Raw genomic sequence first — 21,005 nt, forward strand, 5'->3', positions numbered from 1 at the left:
TGGTACTGCGGGGTTCAAGGGCATAGAAGATGGAGCCAGGCACCATTACCGAGAGTCCATAAAGGAAAAGATGGCGTTCCTTTTTATGGCTGGGTGTTTTTTTACCTAGCCGTAAGGGGGATAGATTTAATCGGTGTAAATTCGACACACAGCTGACATTGGGGATGGGGCTGTTTCAACGACCCCATAAACAAAGTCATGCTTTGGTCTTTCTAAGATTTTCTCTAATACCTCTTTCTTGAAGAGAGAAACAAGAAAAACACACGCACACACACTTTGGAGTACTTAGGCTAGAGCTACCAGAAGGGGCAAAGGTTTTAGGATTTGCAGATGACATTGCAGTAATGGTAGTAGCAAAGCAAAAGGAAGAGGTGACAGAAATCGCTAACAATAATCCACGATGGGCTAAAGCAGACTGGACTTGAGCTTGCTAGCCATAAAACAGAGGCTATCCTTATATCTCGTAGGAAGAAAATAGAGACATTAACACTGACAATGGACGGACACGAAATAGACTATTCAGCCGACCATTAAGTATCTGGGAATCACCATATACGCCAAACTAACGTTTAAGCAGCATTTCGAGATGGTGAGCAATAAGGTAGCAGGTATGCAGCCTATTGACTTTCTAGCAACAGAACGAAAGAATATATACGAGGAAGCCGGCGTGGTGACAATGCTTAAAAGGAAGTTTCAAAATTTGCAAAGGAACAAACCCTAGCTGAGTGGCAGAGACGATGGAACTCCAGTGAAAAGGGGCCATGCACGCACCGCCTCATACCACATATTGACTAGACTAAAAGACGACACGGGGAAGTGAATTACTATCTTACGTAGTATTTGAGCGGACATGGGTGCTTTCGAGCCTACCTATACTGCTTCAAGATAGAGGACAATCCAAATTGCCCAATATGTTTAGAAGCAAATGAAGATGCGAAGCATGTCTTCTGTGACTGTTTGCGATACGAAATGGAACGAGTAGAACTTGAGTGTTATCTTCAGATTAGGGTGACACCCGAGTCAATAATGACAGCTATGCTGGCGCCGAAGGATGGTTGGTGCACAGTAAACAACTACGTAAAGACCATTCTCAAGAAGGTTAGAAATGACGAAGAGAATAAAAGGGAAGAACAAGGCGACACGGCAAAGTAAAACTGTTGCTGGACGAAGGCCACTAGGTAGTAGATACAAAACGCTCTTCGGACTGATGCAGAGGAGCGCAAGTCACAGAGTTGAGCTCTTACTCCCCTGCTCGATGCAGAGGAACGTAGGAGCTCAGGCTGAGTACCTCTAAGTGCTCCTCAGACCGATGCTAAGGAACGTAGGTAACTGAGTTGAGCCCAGACTCCCTTACCCGATGCAGAGGAACGTAGGTATCGGGGTTGAGTCTGTACACAGGTCGACCAGTCTATGCTGCTCAAAGTAGACGACCGGACGATGCTGCAGAAAGCAGACGGCTGGACGATGCAGAATGAAGAAGACGAGTTTGATCCTGAACACCTAATCACCTTGGTGGATAGGGGATGTATAGAAATGTCAAACTTTATAGGAGAAGCCGAATAGGCTAGTTAACGGGCCCCACGGAAGTATTGTTCAACGATAGTACCTGTAGGGATCCTGTGTCGGAGGGCCACTTGTGCAGAGCTTGCTTTGCCTACGCTACATAAAAAAAGACACACGCCCGCACACAGAGACATCCGCACCGATATTTTCTCAAAAACGTATAATTCATACTCCAAACACCTCTGACTTAGTTTCTAGGAAGTTTTAGCGAAACTGAAAATTTCACTATTACAAAGCTTCCTCTAGGAGAAAGCAAACGTGTATAGCAAAAATGACAATGAGATGATAATCCCCCAGTGTTTTGTTGTATGAACTCTACAAGTATAGTTGAAACCGTAAAATACATGTATCGGAAACTATTTAATGTGTGTACAATAGAAAAAGAAGTAGTGAAAAATCAAAGAGTAAAAATAGTTCGAGTTGATAACTATGAAGCAATGGACCTAAAAGAATTAGAAAATGACTTAAATAAGAGAAACTTCAAAGGCAGTGAGATAAAATGTGAAATTGTAGATAAATTGATAACCAAAAAAATCAATATAGAAAGTATAATAATAAATGTAACTTCAGAATTGTACAAAATTATAAAAGACAACAGAATTTTTGTAGGATACCAGAATTGCAAAGCATATGACAACATTAACCTGCAACTGTATATTAACTGAGAAAGATTCGAATACTGTTGCAGAAAGTGCATAAATAACAAGGCATGTATAAGATGTGCAAGCCCTTATCACAGTACTCCTAATATACGTGTAACCCTAATATCACAGTCCACTATGCAAAATAGTTCAAGTTATGCTGCATTAACCGTTTGTTCTCTAAAAACAACAGGTACAAAACAAAGTATGATAAGAAACACGTGGCAAAATATGGCTAACAATGCCAGAACTTATAAATAAAATAAAAAGACACATTAAATCAATTAATTATCCTGTGAACCTAGTTATTTAGAAGTATTTCAGTAAAATAAATATCCTAGATACCATCAGCTTGTTTTAGTATACTTAATCTGCAGCGTCAGCAAGGCCACAACTAAGGAGCCCTGTTGTAAAAAATAACGTCATTAAATAACATTATTGGGTGTGTCACAAATCGGAACAAAAAAGGGCGTTATTCAATAACGTCATTTACTGAGAAATGACGTTATTTTATTCAAAAAGAGCAGTTTTATCAAATCTTAAAATAACGTTATTTTCCGGCATTTCATGTGTCGGGGATTTGAATAAAAAATTACGTCACATTTAAATTTATTTTTCTAACCTGAAAAATACAAAAATGACGCCATTCTCTCAGCAAGGTTATCCAATTAAAAATTAAGACGTGCAATATACTTTACAATTATTTGATTATTTACGTGCTGATTTTTAAACATATAAAAAAATAAAAATAAACAACAAAAGGCAACCACATGCAACAGGTGTGCGAAGAGCAACAGATTTACCTAGTAGAGTAAAATGCATAAAATGCATATCAAGTAAACCAATAGCTATAACTTTTTTGAATCTTTTTAAAGCATTTGATACTAAAAATCACAAGATTTTCAAGCAGATTCAATAAGCTTTCCAATTATGGTATTAGGAAGATTGCATACAAATTAATTAGAAGTTACTTGATGAACAGATGCCAAAGAGTTTAAGTTAAAAATGGTATAAGCAAATATGTTAAAGGCTGTAGGTATATTTAATGAGATTCCAAACGAACTCAAGGCAATAAACAATGTCACAGCGAAAAATACACTAAAGGAATGGATCAGAAAGAAAGAGTGAAGTGCTGAAGAGGAATTCTACGTTTAAGAATAATTTAGTAATTAGTAAAGAGAATTAAATTGTTTAGTAATTAAGTTCTACTAATCCTTCCAACAGGTATCTGTGTGTACTTCTGTGGGATTTACAGGTATATTGCGGACTACAGTTTACAATTTACCATTGTAAATTTTCTGGTTAAATAAACATAAAGATAAAGAACCTGTACAATGTGCTCCATAAATTTGTACCAAGTAAACAACACTATTCTGGTAATTTTCATATCTAGTATACTCTAAAGAATTCAAACATCTGAATTTTAGAAAGAAACTTGCCCATATCATGTGGTAAGAATCTGACTTGCAATCAGATCACATTGAATTTAAACACATTAGAGCATGTATTAGGAAATTTAGAACTTATTGGTAATATTTATATATTACAAGCAATAAATAAACATTACCAAGAGTTATTTAAACATTAATGTTAAAGCTTTTTGGTCTTTTATCAAAAACTAAAAATTGAATGTAATTTTTGTCAGTTATTCTGTATTCTGGAGGAAACTTGTTCTCAGTTCCTCCTTTCTGTTTATTCAATTATTAACCTTTCTGAAAACTCATATGTTTTAAATAACAATGTTATTTACAGGCTTACTATAACTAAATTTCTCACTCTTCGCCGTTTTCCACATAAATTAAAGTCATCTTTCGTCTATTCTGTCTACAAATCTCAAGTTAAGGAATTTCTTGCAAACTGAAGACCAAAATCAATTGTTAGTGTGGTCCCTAAAATATTAGACCATTTCATTGAAGATAGCCTAATGGACAGGTTCCCGAGTACAATTATAGATCAACAGCTTGGGTTTACAAGGGGTAATTTACAAATTATATTCACAATGCCTTTTGTTGTATTCATGAAATTGCTGCAATAAATACTGATTTCTCAAAAGGGTTTGATTTTCTAAACCGTGAGAGGTTGCTCTGGAAGTTATAGAATCTGGGAGTGAAATTTAATGCCTTCTCATGGTTAAAATTGTTTCAGGGCTCTCACCTTGGCCTTATTCTTTTAATATTCTTCATAAACAATATTAACCATCACATATCTTACTCTAAATCTCTCCTATATGCTTCAAAACTTTTATTTTACAATAATTTTATTTAAGGCCCTTGTTATACTTACGACAGATAATTAAAAAAAGTAATCCGTCGTAAAGTTTATCAAAACATGAGCATATTATAAAGGCGAAAGATTTATATATATATATAAAAGGAGCCACGGTGGCTTAGGCGGTTGAGCGTTGGGCTCGTAACTCGAAGGTCTCGCCTCCATCACCTCCCGCCGAAAAAAGCCAGCACCACCAAATATTGAATAATTTTCATGTGCCTATTTCACCGTGTGCTTGGTGGTTCGGATCCCACTTTATGTTTTATATAAGAAAAGAGGATAAATAAAAAATGAAGTAGACGAGTCTGTTGTATGAGAGGTTAAGAGCACGTTGAAGAACATAGAAAGTTGCCGCATAACGAAATTTGTGATGACCATCGTACACCGGTAGAGGGCGAGTAGATTGAGTAAATGTATTTTAGAATAGGAATATGCAATTTCGATGTTTGAAGAATCTGTTTGAAAGTTTATTTTGGGTAAATGTGTAAAAACTTATTTTCTGCAAGCTTTCTGCAAATTCAATTTTTTATTATAAAATCATAAACGGAATGTCGAATCAAGATGGCGGGCAAGGTAGATTTATCTAAGCCCGAGGAAACTGCATACAAATGTTGCATTAAGAAAAAGGCCTCAATTGTATATTGTCTGATTTGCAAGAAGCTCTACCATGTTAGCTGTGGTACCAGAGATAAGGACTTCAAAAATATAAGTGGTTTTTTCGGTATGTTCCTGTTCACCGGACCTAACCTCGATAGACAAAGCCGACCAGATATGTGATAAAGTGACTGAGAAAATCATAGTAAAATACGAGCAGGAAATCAAGCACCTAAAGGACCATTACAAAAATAAACTTACACTAGCCGAGGGAGAAATTAGTGAATTGAAAGTCGAGAATGAAGAGTTATTAGAAAAGAATGAAATTCTAAAAAGTCTGAACGTCGAACTAAAAGAAGACAACACACTACTGAAAGATAAATTCTAGCTAGCTAATCATGTACCCCAGTACACATATGCCCAAATGGTTGACAATTAACGAAGGGAAGACACAAACATCACGAACATACTAATTAAACCAAAGGAAGTAGCGAAGATACAGCAAGTCCAAAAACAAATTCAGCAGAGTCTATGTAAGACAGACAAGTAAATAGACAAGGTGTTTATAAGCAAGGACAGTATAGTTGTAAAATGTGGGAACAAGCAAGACATTACGGAAGTACAAAACATACTACTGAAATTGAAACAAAAAAGAAGCCACGAATTAAAGTAATCGGAATAGAAGGATGGGTGATAGTGACACGGATAAGATTGTAACTGATATCAGACAGAGAAACGAACTTACAGACAACGATGAAATAAACATAGTACACAAGTACAAGAACAACAAAACACAACTATGGACACTAGTGGCTGAAGTCAATAGAGCCATGTATGAAAGAGTAATGTATAAAGGAAAAATCTTTGTTGGTCATAACAGTTGCAAACTGTTCGATTACTTTAACGCCAATATGTATGCTATAAATTTTGCATGTATGGACACTCTAAAAAGTGTAAATAGAAAGTGTGCTGCCGAATATGTGCTAGGAAGCATGAAGAAAAAGACTGCACAGACCAGCATGATCATCACTGCATAAACTGAGCACAAGACAAACAAATCAACGAACCACTCAGCTGACAACAAGGACCAATGCGATACTTACAAACAAATGCTAAGAAGACCAATAACAGTATGCGATTACCCCTACGATCCACTAAGCAGATCAACAAAAAAATAAGTAAAGTACAAGTTTTATTAGAGAATCAATAAAATGGCGATGAATTTAGATGTATTAGAGACAATAGAAAATGATACAATAACTGTAGAAAAGAATGTCAATGACATAAAATCTCTAAATAATACTATGAATAACAAAACAAATCTAATATTAGTCGTGAATATTAGAAGCATGAACAAAAATTTTGATAAATTGAGAATAATGATTGATAGACTAGCAAATAAACCATCCGTAGTTGTTTGTACTGAAACTTTCATACAAGAAAATTATAAACTATATGATATTGAAGGCTACAATAGCTTCTATAATGAGAGTCAGTTAAATAGAAACGATGGTGTTATTGTTTTCTGTGATAGAGATTTACAGCAAGTGACTGATATTGTCAAAGTTGGTAGAATAAGAATTCTAAACACAAAAATCACATTAAACAACGATGACTTCTTGCTAATATCCTCTGTATACAGATCTCACAGTATACCCAAAGCTGAATTTATACAAGAGATAAACAAATTTCTAATCATAAATAGAAATACAGTAAATCATATAATCTTGGGAGATTTTAATATTGAACTGCTCGAACTGGACAATCAAAACCAAGAATATCTGTGTAATTATACGGATAAAGGTTATGTCCCTGGTTTCTCTGATATAATTAGGCCACTTATTGCAGGATGTAAGGGATCCTGCATTGATAATGCTTTCATAAAGACCAATAATCTAAATACAGTAACTTACGAACTAATAGACTCTCTAACAGACCACTACCCGCTATTCATTACAGTAAACAGGTTTCAAGTCCGAACCATAGAAAACAGATTTAAGATAAACTACAATAAATTAAGAAAACTAGCTAATAAAGAAAATTGGTCTGAAATCTATTCAATGCAGCAGTCTAATTTGGCTACAGATGTTCTAATACAGAAAATAAAGAATTGTATACAGCAGCTGTAACAATTGATGTCAAATTCAAGCAAAAGAAAACATAAATATTGGATAACTCCGGCGATAATTAAGTCTTGTGAAACCAAAGAGTTATATTACCATCTATGGAATACAGATCGTAGCAATAGGCAATTAGAATCACAATATAAAAACTATGTTAAAATCTTAGACAAGGTTATCCTTGAGACGAAAATAAAATATAACAAACATCAGGTACAACTAAATATGAACAATTCAAGCTATGGGATTTCATAAACAATAAAATAGGGGGAAAAACTCATAATCCTATAGTCTCTCTCATATCCAATATAGCTGAAATATTCGAAAAAATACTCTACAATAGAGTCTATAACTTTATAATGGACAATAATGTCATATCAAATCAACAGTTTGGTTTTTTGAAAAAAGTTGACACAAAGGATGCTCTAAACGATGTATGTAATATAGATAGATACGATATATAATGTCACGTGTGGATACACGTCACGGGTGTCTAATTACTATAAGAGAGCGAGTAGAAGAGTGCAATGCGGTGGAGGCCCTGGCGCGACGACAGAACGTTGCACTCTTCACTCGTAACACTAATATACTGTACCAAAACATTGATAGTAGTAAACCTACTCTTGTAGCTTTCTTGGATTTAGCAAAAGCGTTCGATACAGTCGATCACAAATCGCTACTAGCTAAACTGTACAGCATTGGAATAAGAGGTTTGGCATTGGATCTGCTTACGAGCTATCTAAATGATAGATATCAAAAAGTAGTAGTGAACGACGGCGAAAGTCAGTATAGAAAAATAAATATAGGGGTTCCACAAGGAACTATTCTAGGACCTCTGCTCTTTATTATACTAGGAATGAAGGTGCGCTTCGCACGCTCTTGGTTCTATCTCTGTCTAAGAACACTGGTAGAAAATCTACCATAAGTGTTGGGCGGCACACTAACGTCGGCTAATATTTTATAAGCATGTAATATGTTACTAAATCCCTCAAAACTATTTTTTAATAAATATATTAATAATGCTCAATGTCGTCATCATTGGTTTGAATAATAAATTTGAAGAAAAGTTCAGTATAAGAGTCAGTGGGTTTGTCTATCATTACAATGCCATTTATTTACATTATAAAAAAGCTATACAACTGAAATTTTACACAGATACTTACTATGCTGCGTGTCGTCAGCGACACGCAGATGGGATTTAGAAAAGGGAGAGGGACGATAGATGCAATATACGTGGTGAGTAAGGCAGTGGAGCAAGAGCTGAAGAAGAAAGGTGGGAAGGTTTACGCATGCTCCGCAGACATGAAAGCAGCTTTCGACAAAATAAACAGGGAAGAAATATGGAGAATGATGAAGAGACTGGGAGTGAGCATGAAGATTAGAGAAAGGGTTGAAGAGATTTATGAAAAGACGGAATGCGAAGTGAACATAGGAGAAAAAAAGTAGGTAGCCTCGTCACGCAAAAAGGGGTAAGACAGGGATGCCCACTTAGTCCACTACTTTTTAATGTGGCAATGGCAGACCTAGAAGTAGAAACAGGGAAGATACCGGAAGGCGGGATCATTCTAGGAAGAAAAAAAATATGGCCGATTTCGTATGCGGATGATATGGTGCTCTTAGCAACGAACGCGAGTGGACTTAAGTAAATGGTGAAAAGATTTAAGGGATTCATAAGCAGAAAGGGACTAGAACTGAACACTGATAAAACAAAGATTATGATATTCAGAAACGGGGGAAGAAGGAAGAGAGAGGAGAAGTTCGAGTGGAAGGGAGAAGAGATAGAGGTGGTGAAGCAATTTGAATAGCTAGGCTAGACTATGAAAGAGAACGGGAAGGAAGATGAACAAATCAAGAAAGTGAAAGGAAAGACAATCGCCGTGCTAGGCACAGTATGGGGAATAGGGGAGGCAATCTTTCAAGAGAGCTGGAAGCTGAGGATGAAACTCTTCGACGCACTAGTTCAGAGCGTAATGGAGTACGGAGCGGAAGAGGGAAGGATGTAAGAAGGAGCGAATTAGAAAAATGCGGTATATCGGTGGAAGAGCACAACAGGAGAGTAGAAGAGGGTGAAGGGGTAGATGAGTAGATTGAAAGGATAAACAAGGACACACAATGGCAAAAGTGGAGAGAGGAAATAAGAGGGTCGAAATATGCAGAAGAGGTAAGAGAACTTCTGATGGAACAAGGAGAAATACCGAAATATCTAGGAGAGACAGGAGAAAGGAGGAGAGGAGCACTGGAAAAGATAGCAAGATTTAGACTAGGAAGCGAAACGAGAGGCAACCACTACTGGATGAAAGAAGGAGACAGAAAATGCAGGATGTGCGGGAGAGAAGAAGAGACACTGAGACACGTAATGGAAAAATGTGAGGAGACGAAGATATCAGGGAAAAAATGGGAAGAAATATGCGGAGGCAAAAAGAAGTCAAATAGGGATCCTTAACAGTATTATATGGAAACGGAAAAACAAAGAAAAAGTAACAGAATAAAGGAGAAAGAAGAATAAAGAAAGGGAAGGAAGACAAAGTGTAACGGGAGCAGTTTCAAAGAGCGCGCGGAAACCACTTAGGGAACTCCGAGGAATAGTCCCTAGGAGTGTAGCGAGAAAGAAACTAGGAACGTCGGCAAGGAAGAAAGGAGTAGAAAGAGGGAACGGACGAAAAAGAAAAGGGAACGAATGGAACAGAGGCAAAAGCACGGGTGGAAAACGGCAGAAAGAGGTTAGAAAGAAGAGATCAGTCAACTACATAAGAGACAAAAAAGTGAAAAATCCAGATAGCGGACATGACTCACTTGAGAGAAGAGTGGAGAGGGAGATGAGATAAATAAAAGAGGAGGTAAAGGAGTGGAAGGTGAACATGCAACTAGAGAGGGGAAAAAGAGAAGCGGCGGAGAGGAAATTGATGGACTTAGAAGGGGATGTGGAGATCCTGAAGGGAAAAGTAAGAGAAGAGAGAAGAGAAAAGGAGAAGATGCAAAGGGCAGTTGAAGAAATGAGGGCTAAGATAAAGAAGGTGGAGGAAAAGGGGAAACGCGAGAAAGAGAGAAAGGGATCAGAAGAGGTAAGCAAAGTGAAAGTGAGAAGTGAGGTTAGGTTAGTGTCAGCAAGCAAAAGAAAGAGGATGGAAGAGGGAAGAAGCAAGGTGTGGGAGAGAGGAGTAATAATTCACAAGGGAGTAAACTGGGACGAGAACAAGGATGAATTTCTAGAAGGGACAAACTGGGAACTGGAGGAGACATCCAACAAAGACAGCAAGAAAACTATTTTCGAATCAAGAGAAGAGATGGAGGAAGTCTGGAAAAGGAGAGAAGAGATTAACGAAGAGGACAAAGTAAGAATGGAGCAGTGGATGAACCGTGAAGAGAGAAGGGCAAAAAGAGAGGCAATTTTAGAAAGGGAAAGAATAATGGAGGAGGCAAAGAGAAGGGGTGAACTAATGAGAAGAGGGAACATCAGGGTGAGAGTAGAAGGAGAGACATACGAATGGATAGAGGAAGAGGGTTGGATAAAGAAGTTGAAAGAAGTGGAGATGAGGGATGAGGAGGAGAAGAGAAGGGCAAGAAGGAAGAAGGAAGACTAGGGAGGAGGAAGCTACAGTGCACTATGTATAAGAAAAAAAGAAAAAAGATGTACAGGGAGAATTTTTTGTAGACTATTGTAAATACGTTATGTATAAAAACAATAAAGCTAATAATAATAATACTTACTATGCTACCTAGAAAACATGTAACCTACATGATTATGATTTAACTGTTTTCATTCATATTTTCACATTGAGGCCCATATGAATTTTTTAATTTAGCGTATCAAATTTTGCTTGTAGACAGTTACACAGAAACTACTATCTCTAGCACATTGTATTTCTGGTTTCCAGAAAAACTTCTGATTTTGACTCCGACACTGATGTGAATGCAAACTCATGCTATACGACTAATACTCGTGTAAGTATTTATTTATCTTCAATGTTCGTTCAAAAATTAAGATGAAACTTGAATGTAAATTTGGTCAAAATTTCAATTATTCATCAGTACATAAATAAATATTTAGTATATGAATCAAATATATAAATAGGTAAAGCTGATTATTAAAAACAATAGTTTATACAATAAAATTTTTTGGTTTCAATTTAATAAAAAACATTACTCTTTACAAATCATTATTGGTTCTTACTACATTCACGGGACACAGTGTATAGTGAATGGATTATATCTACCATCCATAATAAACTATAATTGCTCAATGCTTGTAAATGTGATTGGTTATTAAGTTGCCCTTGCCTATCACACTTACCTGGATTATTCGGATAAGCAATATGATAATAAAACTGAGTATAGCAACAATAAGAGGTTCTATTTGGTTAATGCATAATTTTTAGATTAACCTATAGTTATTTAAAGCCCACTGTAGCGTGTACTAGATTTATTTATTTATTTTATTTATTTATTTATTTATTTATGACCATATACATAAGCCTTTTAATGGCTTCCTATAGAGGCAAACAAGTTACCTGTACATAGGTATGGCACAATAATTATACAGATAACTTAAAAACTAAAAACTAAAATTAATCTTTTCATACTGTCCTTTTTTGTACTTATAACACAACTTAAAGTAGTGTCTCTAATTTATTTCATACTATTAGATTTCTTATGAAATCCTTTAATTTATTTTTTATAGTTACTTTTCTAACTGTTAACTCTTTGAGATCATTAGAGAGTAGATTGAAAATTTTCACAGCCATGTAGTAGCTGCTTTTCTTACTTATAGATTTATTAATTTTTCGCAATGATATACTTTTTCCTAGTATTTTTCGTATTTTTACTATAAATATCCCTTAGTTTGTATCGAGTAAATACAATTGTTATATGCCCCACCCCAGGCAATTATTCCATAATTGACTAGGCCCTGGAAGAATACATGGTAGATCATCATTAAGGTTTTTCTATCCATTATACTTTTAATTTTTGCAAAGACAAAAATTAAATATCTTGTTCTTTTTACAATGGAGTCAATGTGTATATTCCATCTCATATTGTAATCGAAATGTAACCCTAAATAATTATGGCTTTCAACCCTATTCATAAAGTTGCCTCCAATTTTAATATTTATATCCTCTTGAACACTATCACAGTAGTTGCCATAGGTTATGTATACAGTTTTATTTACATTTAATGATAGTTTATTTAACATCAGCTATTTGACAACCTTGCCAAGATAAAAATTCATCTTGTCTTGTGCTGCCGACCAAGAGTCATCACTCGAGATGATGACTGTGTCGTCTGCATAAGACATCATAGAGTCTTTTAGCATATCTATTAGTAGGTCATTTACATATAGGATAAAAAATAAAGGACCTAAACTGAATATAGAAATGCTGAGAATGACGAATTTGACGTGCGGGACTTATAACTGATAGAAGGCGTATTGGGGAATAAGGGGAATATATATCTGTAGAAACTTGAAAAATTTTCGAAATAGAATAATTTAAATTTAATTTCTTTTTAGATTAAATACTTTCAATAACGACTTTAGCTTTTTGGAGATTTTATAGTTGTAGGTGTTCTGAAACTTAGGCGCCCAGTGCAAAACCTTTCCGAAATACATAGAATTGCGTGAACGAGAGAAACAAAAAACACGGACGCCCAAGTTTCAGAATACACTGTGTATCTCAGATACAACCATCAACTTACTTGACAAAAAAGCCAAAACATTTATCACTTTCTCCATGTAAAAATATGCTAGAAACCAGAAATACAATGTGCTAGAGATAGTAGTTTCTGTGTAACTGTCTACAAGCAAAATTTGATACGCTCAATTAAAAAATTCGCATGAGCCTGAATGTGAAAATATGAACGAAAACAGTTAAATCAGAATCATCTAGGTTACATATTTCTAGGTAACATAGGAAGTGGCAGTGTCATATTTTAGTTGTCTAGTAGCCTTTTTACAATTCAAAGAGCATTGTATAATGATAGACTTAAACTTACTGACTCTGATACTGAACTTTTCTTTAAATTCACCTCTCAAACCTCACCGAGGGCGACTTTGGACACAGAGACACAGTATATCTTCAAACTCTTTATTCTTTTAATTGAACTTCTCACTGACATTTAAAAAAAACTAAATAATATTCACACACTTTATTACTACTTCAAATAGGGTTAGGATGCCACTTTTCAATACACATGTTGTAATACTACACACTCTTGGTAATGATTAATTTTTACTAAAATTTCTTGCTAGTTATATTACATATATTTTATCTGTTATCAAGGTTTCCACATTTCATTTTAAACACCTCAAACATTTCTACCAGGGTTATGAGTTATGACTGATTTGAGGGTTATGAATTTAAAGCGCGGTTCTGATCTCGTTGCCTAGGCAACCAACCAGCAACCAATCAGAATCACGTATTAAATGCTTCACAACAAAGGCCATCATTTTTTTAAGAGAGGAGATATGTTAATGATATTCTGAAGGCTATTCCGCACGATGCAATATTAGCGTGTGCAGATGACACGGTAGTTGTGTCATCTGGCAATACTTGGGGTGAGGCTCAGGAAAGCATGATTAGACATTTAGCGATGATTGATAATTTCCTGGCTGTAAATAGACTATTATTGAATGTGGATAAGAGTGTTTACATTGCGTTTGGAAGCTACTGTGATAGTGTACCGAAGAATCTAAATGTAAGAATCAGAGATAGATTAATAACTAGAGTTGAAAGCTGTAAATACCTTGGTATAATCTTTGATTATAATCTAAAGTGGGACAAGCACATAAAATATATAATAAGGAAAACTAAATATTTAGTATATATATTTTACGAGATATCTAAATTCATGTCGTCCGACACGATGAGATTAGTATACTATGCTTTCTTCAATAGCATCATAAGCTATAGGATCATAGCATGGGGAGGTGCTTATGACAATATCATAAATAATACGTTCTGTGCCGTCAGCTGTATGCATTAAAATGCATTAGATATAAGTTAGTTGTAAGATACTTTTGTATTAGTAATTAATTAATTATGTAATTCTATACCGGTCCTGCGCATAGCTAGCAAAGTCTAGCTCTTGCAGGGTTTGACATGTATGATCTAATCCATATATGTAAATCTAAACTGAATATATAAATATAAACTGCAATAAATAAATAATAAAATTGCACCTGAAACCAGGGTTGGAGGGAGAGGGAAGAAATTATACAATCGTACATGAAACCAGGGTTAGATGGGGTAAGGAAAAAACCAGGGATGGAGGGGGAGGGAAGAAATTATAAAATTGTGCATAAAATCTGGGTTGGAGGAGGAGAGAAGGAATTATATGCATAAGACCAGGGTTGAGGCGGGAAAGAAATAATAGAATCGCACATAAAAACGAGGGTTAGACCAGGGAAGGAATAATTAAATTGCATCTAAAACCAGGATCATACAGAGGAAGGAATAATTCAATTGCGCCTAAAACCACACTAAAAAAACACAAATGCAGCTGTTTGTGCTGTAGAACACGGCAGTTTTAGCGAGTGTCACCACCATATCGACTGTTCAGTAAAAACAGCGAGTGGCCACTAGTTTTGGCAGGTCTTGGCAAGCTGCCCTGCTAAAAATAGTCAATAGGGATTGATCGGGATCGATTAAATTATCAACAGATTCTATGCTAATTCTGAATACCATTTTTTGCACAAGGACTCGATTAAAATCGATTAGAATCAACTGGAGTCAATAGATTTTAATACGGAAAACAACAATTGAAGTAGATAGTTAATACCAAACGTTGGTTTCTATTAACTTTACTAGCCCTTTTTTGTATAGAATTTTATCGATTCCTATTGATTCCTATTGATTCTATCTATTTTAATCGATTTCTTATGCAATAAATGGGATTCAAATATAGCTTAGAATTCAATCAATAATTTAATTGATCTCTATAGACTATTTTTAACAGGGTGTCTCTATCTCAAAAATATGTAGGTTATGTATCACCTTTTAAAACATCAAAAATATAGAAAATTAATTTTTTTAAGAGTCTGTCTCTGCGGCCAATATCGCGTACGCGAAAAGATATCTAACGCACGCGAAATAACTAAGACCTTGCCGAGGTTCAACTCGCGTACGCGATAAAAGTAATGACCATTATGGGACTGATAAGTAACAAAATAAAAAATGTTCATGTGACTTATTTGCCATGTTTATCTATATTATTTGTAACTATAATAAATAGTCACTCTGTATGAGATAATGGGATGGTAATAAGTTGATGGTTGTATTTGAGATACACAGTGTATTCTGAAACTTGGGCGTCCGTGTTTTTTGTTTCTCTCGTTCACGCAATTCTATGTATTTCGGAACGGTTTTGCACTGGGCGCCTAAGTTTCAGAACACCTACAACTATAAAATCTCCAAAAAGCTAAAGTCGTTATTGAAAGTATTTAATCTAAAAAGAAATTAAATTTAAATTATTCTATTTCGAAAATTTTTCAAGTTTCTACAGATATATATTCCCCTTATTCCCCAATACGCCTTCTATCAGTTATAAGTCCCGCACGTCAAATTCGTCATTCTCAGCATTTCTATTTTCAGTTTAGGTCCTTTATTTTTTATCCTATATGTAAATGACCTACTAATAGATATGCTAAAAGACTCTATGATGTCTTATGCAGACGACACAGTCATCATCTCGAGTGATGACTCTTGGTCGGCAGCACAAGACAAGATGAATTTTTATCTTGGCAAGGTTGTCAAATAGCTGATGTTAAATAAACTATCATTAAATGTAAATAAAACTGTATACATAACCTATGGCAACTACTGTGATAGTGTTCAAGAGGATATAAATATTAAAATTGGAGGCAACTTTATGAATAGGGTTGAAAGCCATAATTATTTAGGGTTACATTTCGATTACAATATGAGATGGAATATACACATTGACTCCATTGTAAAAAGAACAAGATATTTAATTTTTGTCTTTGCAAAAATTAAAAGTATAATGGATAGAAAAACCTTAATGATGATTTACCATGTATTCTTCCAGGGCCTAGTCAATTATGGAATAATTGCCTGGGGTGGGGCATATAACAATTGTATTTACTCGATACAAACTAAGGGATATTTATAGTAAAAATACGAAAAATACTAGGAAAAAATATATCATTGCGAAAAATTAATAAATCTATAAGTAAGAAAAGCAGCTACTACATGGCTGTGAAAATTTTCAATCTACTCTCTAATGATCTCAAAGAGTTAACAGTTAGAAAAGTAACTATAAAAAATAAATTAAAGGATTTCATAAGAAATCTAATAGTATGAAATAAATTAGAGACACTACTTTAAGTTGTGTTATAAGTACAAAAAAGGACAGTATGAAAAGATTAATTTTAGTTTTTAGTTTTTAAGTTATCTGTATAATTATTGTGCCATACCTATGTACAGGTAACTTGTTTGCCTCTATAGGAAGCCATTAAAAGGCTTATGTATATGGTCATAAATAAATAAATAAATAAATAAAATAAATAAATAAATCTAGTACACGCTACAGTGGGCTTTAAATAACTATAGGTTAATCTAAAAATTATGCATTAACCAAATAGAACCTCTTATTGTTGCTATACTCAGTTTTATTATCATATTGCTTATCCGAATAATCCAGGTAAGTGTGATAGGCAAGGGCAACTTAATAACCAATCACATTTACAAGCATTGAGCAATTATAGTTTATTATGGATGGTAGATATAATCCATTCACTATACACTGTGTCCCGTGAATGTAGTAAGAACCAATAATGATTTGTAAAGAGTAATGTTTTTTTATTAAATTGAAACCAAAAAATTTTATTGTATAAACTATTGTTTTTAATAATCAGCTTTACCTATTTATATATTTGATTCATATACTAAATATTTATTTATGTACTGATGAATAATTGAAATTTTGACCAAATTTACATTCAAGTTTCATCTTAATTTTTGAACGAACATTGAAGATAAATAAATACTTACACAAGTATTTATTATTTTCAAAAAGTATACTAAAACTTGAAAAAATATTTTTACATAATTGTCTCTATTTTGAAAATAAATAATTATTACAAAAAAATGTGCGTTATATATCAATTATTAAATACTAAAGGAAATAATTAATTGACCACCACCACTACTGCCATCACGTATCTGTTAATGTGATAAAGAAAATATTAAAATATTCTTCTAGAATAAAGATACTTACTTCTATTATATTATTCTGACGCCAAAAAGTCAATTTTAAATCCAAATGTTTTCTGGAATTTTAATTTCTTAGTCAAAATTGGTATGATGCACTATTGAAATAAGCACACAAAAATGGCTGCACCATAAGTTTGGATTATAGTTTCTTGTTAAGTTAAATATTTGTGTTTTGTGTGTAGCTTTGTATGTTCAAATCATAATTTCCTTACAACATTGGACAATTTTAATTTCACTTATAGTTAATAAATCATAACAATGAAAGTTACATTTCATTTGTATCATTTGTTTTACGTTCTGACAGCCATTACATTCATCGTTTTCACCACCGATGAATGTTTGTACACATTGTACGAAAACGTTCGATCACATCATCATACACTATATATAAGTGTGCGTATGTGTGTACGAGCGCATGATATATATATATATATATATATATATATATACACACACACACACACATCAATGCAGGGGTTTAAGAAAACTAAGGGCTATCACACATAAAAATTAATAATAAGGAACAGCGTCCATTAACATGGGTTACTATATCGATACTATATCCTAGCGGATTTTCCGAAAAGTGTTGAAAGTTATAATAAGCAGACGACAAACAAAATATGAATATACAAATATTACATGAGTATGAACTTTGGATAGAAAGTTGTTGCTAAAAAATTATTGAAAAGTTATAATGTTGCATCGGGAATACTACAATATAAATTTAAATGCTTTTGTACTCTTTTTTAGTTTCTGCCTCGATGTATCACGTGGTCTTATTATAACTTTCAACGCTGAAAATAGCGCCCTCTAACGGTGCTTGGACGTCCGAATAAGGCCGCATTTATAAAATATTATGTTACACGCAAAAAAGACCAGGGAACAGGAACAGTTACAGAAACAAGAATTAGATAATATTCGTTTGCAAATCTATACACCTAAGGAACAGCGTGCTATTCCTTGTATCTGTTCCTGTTCTCTATTATTTTTAGCTTGTAAAGGCCTGGACACTTAAGAAATGAAAAACGATAAAACATAGGAACAGCGAGGAACAGCGAAGAACAGCGAGGATCGTACAGCTCTGAAATCTCGCTGTGTATCGATATGCTTCAATTGAGTAAGTTTATAAAAAAAAGCAATATAATAAATAATAACTTTTATATATGAAAGTTAACTGTCTTAGTATTTAATTGTTGTTGATAATGAGTAAATAATTCGATCAAGAATACACTATTAAATGAAATAAATTATTTTGTTTATCTCAATTAACGATAGCAAACATTTCTACAATTAACAATAAATAAATACGAGGAAAGTTAATTGTCACATATACAAGTTATTATTTATAATATTTATTATTTTGTGTCACGTCAACCTACTATGACCTAGACTGGCCGGTCAACGCACACGGGGATAGCACGTTCAACCAACGAAGTACCTCACCACGGTAATTGGGAATATTCCACGATACGCATAACAGAGGCCAACGAACCAACAACGGTCGGCAACGCAGAGTACGACAAAACAACCAAGCCACTGACACGCGCGGCGGCAGATGAAAGGGCAACGATCCTGAATAAACTAGGTCAAACAAGGGGAGACACCCCAGAGCTACCGGACAATAAGGAGGCCATAAATCTCGGACAAATGACCCAAATAAGTGAAAATCGATACGATAATGAGGGAAATTACAATAAAGAAAACCATTACAGCTGGCCAGGCTAGGGGCCGCGCACTGAGGGACACTGATTAATAAAAGTGGCGCCCACCCCTGCTGAGACATACACCCTCCCTAAAGCCTGATTGGCCAGAACCTTCCCTATGCTTATGCATTACCCTCATCCCTATAAATACCAATGGAGAGCAAGGAGGGGCATCTTTTCGTATTCCGGAGTTCTTACTGGTAGGGCGAAGCTCTGCCCGACTCGCGACTTAAACTATTTTTCTGTAATGGGACTTAGAGTCAGAGCGTTCGCCAAGTTTTTGGACATAGTCATATTTCTACCTCAGACACGAGTTGTACTCAGTCGAGGACTTGTATCTTGTACCATTTATAATCTGACGAGTTGAATAAATCACTTCTCTCAATTACTTAATCCTTACGTACGAATTATTACATTTCAAACTCCGCGTCCTTTGAGACGAGCTACAGCACCAGAACAAGAGCGAGCCACCCTATCGGTTACTACAAGTCAGCTTCGTCAAGGTAAGTCGTCTCTCCTATCAATCTTCTCAAATTCACGTCAGTGTCGCAAGCAACGTTATTGTGTCAGTACATAGTGTTTAAACCTAGCTAGTCCAATACATTTAGAAGTCACTCTGAGTTTCATTACTCCGTGAGCTATCACTATCGCACAGTCAGCCGAGCTACCGGTCTAGTCGCGTGCTTCTTTACCTTTTCCCTAGGCGGTATCGCGTGAGCGGACTGCGCTAAATAAAAGGTCTCATCGACTCGGAATTTGTAATTATTTCTATCGTGCGAGTATTCGCTCTGTGCGGCCACCCGGACGTTACATTTGCTTCTTTCCTAGGAAGCTTTGTAATAGTGATTTTTGGAGTTTGTCTAAAAACATCTTAGAAGTGTGTTTTAATAGTATATTGTGTACCAAGGGTATAAAGTGGGCTTTTTTAGGCCGAGTGTAGAGTGAAACGTGCCAGGTGATTCCAGGTGAAACCGCGAGACCGTGTGAGATTATTGAACACGAGTTATGCGAGAGGGTGGTGTATGCACTAGTAGTTGGTTTTATATCCGTTATCAACGTGTAGCAAGTTGCGTTGATTTGGGATTTCCCTACCCTTATCTGACTACAAGAGCAATGTAGCCGTGATAAGGGTGCTACGTAGTGTGCCCACGGGACTATCAGCGGGGAAGGAGTATTCTCCTACAGTCCTCACACCTGACTCGCTAGGAGCCGTGCAGCCCGGCGAATACTGAAGGTGTACTAGGGTGCCTTCGTGTCGTTGGCCGGATAGAGGGCTCCCCTAGTGTATTACAGGATTCTGCTGGCCTGTGTTACTAGAGGTTACCCCGAGTATGGAGATGAGTGGTAGAAATTAACAAGATAAATTCATTTGATTTCATTTATTATAGTCTTCTTCTCTTAGTCTGATACAAAATAGGAGGGGCTGACATCCCCAGGCATACTTCGTGCGTGCATCACACAAATACTAAATGCAAAGGTAGTCGGGCGTGCTTGACTAAGTCATATAGTAAGCCAGGTACGATCTGAAGTAAGAGCCAGTGAGACGACTAGAGTCAAGACTGCTGCTCGCGGAGCTCCTTTTATACCTGGGTCAGCCCCTCTACACAATGCTTCATGCGCAGTCGCCATCTGTGTCGATGTTGTACTACTTAATACCCGCTTGCTTGGTAACCGACCGCTGTCGGTAACTTATCGGTTGTTGCTGACTTACCGATTATCGCTCTCTTATCCCGGGGCCACCTCAGGAGTTTGCAGTACGAGTCAAGGCGAGTTAGCCCGAGCCGAAGGCGAGGACGTTTACGAGCCGCAGAAGAGTAGGGTGAGGTGGGGCATGGCGGGCCTGGCTGGTCGGTTGGGCACCTCAATATTAAAACAGTTAATGAATATTTT

At 35.6% G+C, this 21,005-nt stretch overlaps 1 protein-coding gene across 3 annotated transcripts in view; it reads right to left on the reverse strand.

The window, feature by feature from the left end:
- Positions 1-17,814, reverse strand: part of LOC107981562 — a 37,705-nt gene extending 19,891 nt beyond the window's left edge. Inside the window, exon 1 of one of the 3 annotated variants that reach the window (XM_003426144.5) lies at positions 17,417-17,802. The gene's annotated coding sequence lies outside the window, so the exon portion shown is untranslated. Of the gene's footprint in view, positions 1-17,416 lie in introns of all 3 variants that reach the window. The other 2 variants (XM_031932663.2, XM_016987654.2) reach the window with 2 other exon arrangements.
- Positions 17,815-21,005: the final 3,191 nt, after the last annotated feature.

This window comes from Nasonia vitripennis, assembly GCF_009193385.2.
Source record: "Nasonia vitripennis strain AsymCx chromosome 1 unlocalized genomic scaffold, Nvit_psr_1.1 chr1_random0007, whole genome shotgun sequence".
Lineage (NCBI taxonomy): Eukaryota > Metazoa > Arthropoda > Insecta > Hymenoptera > Pteromalidae > Nasonia > Nasonia vitripennis.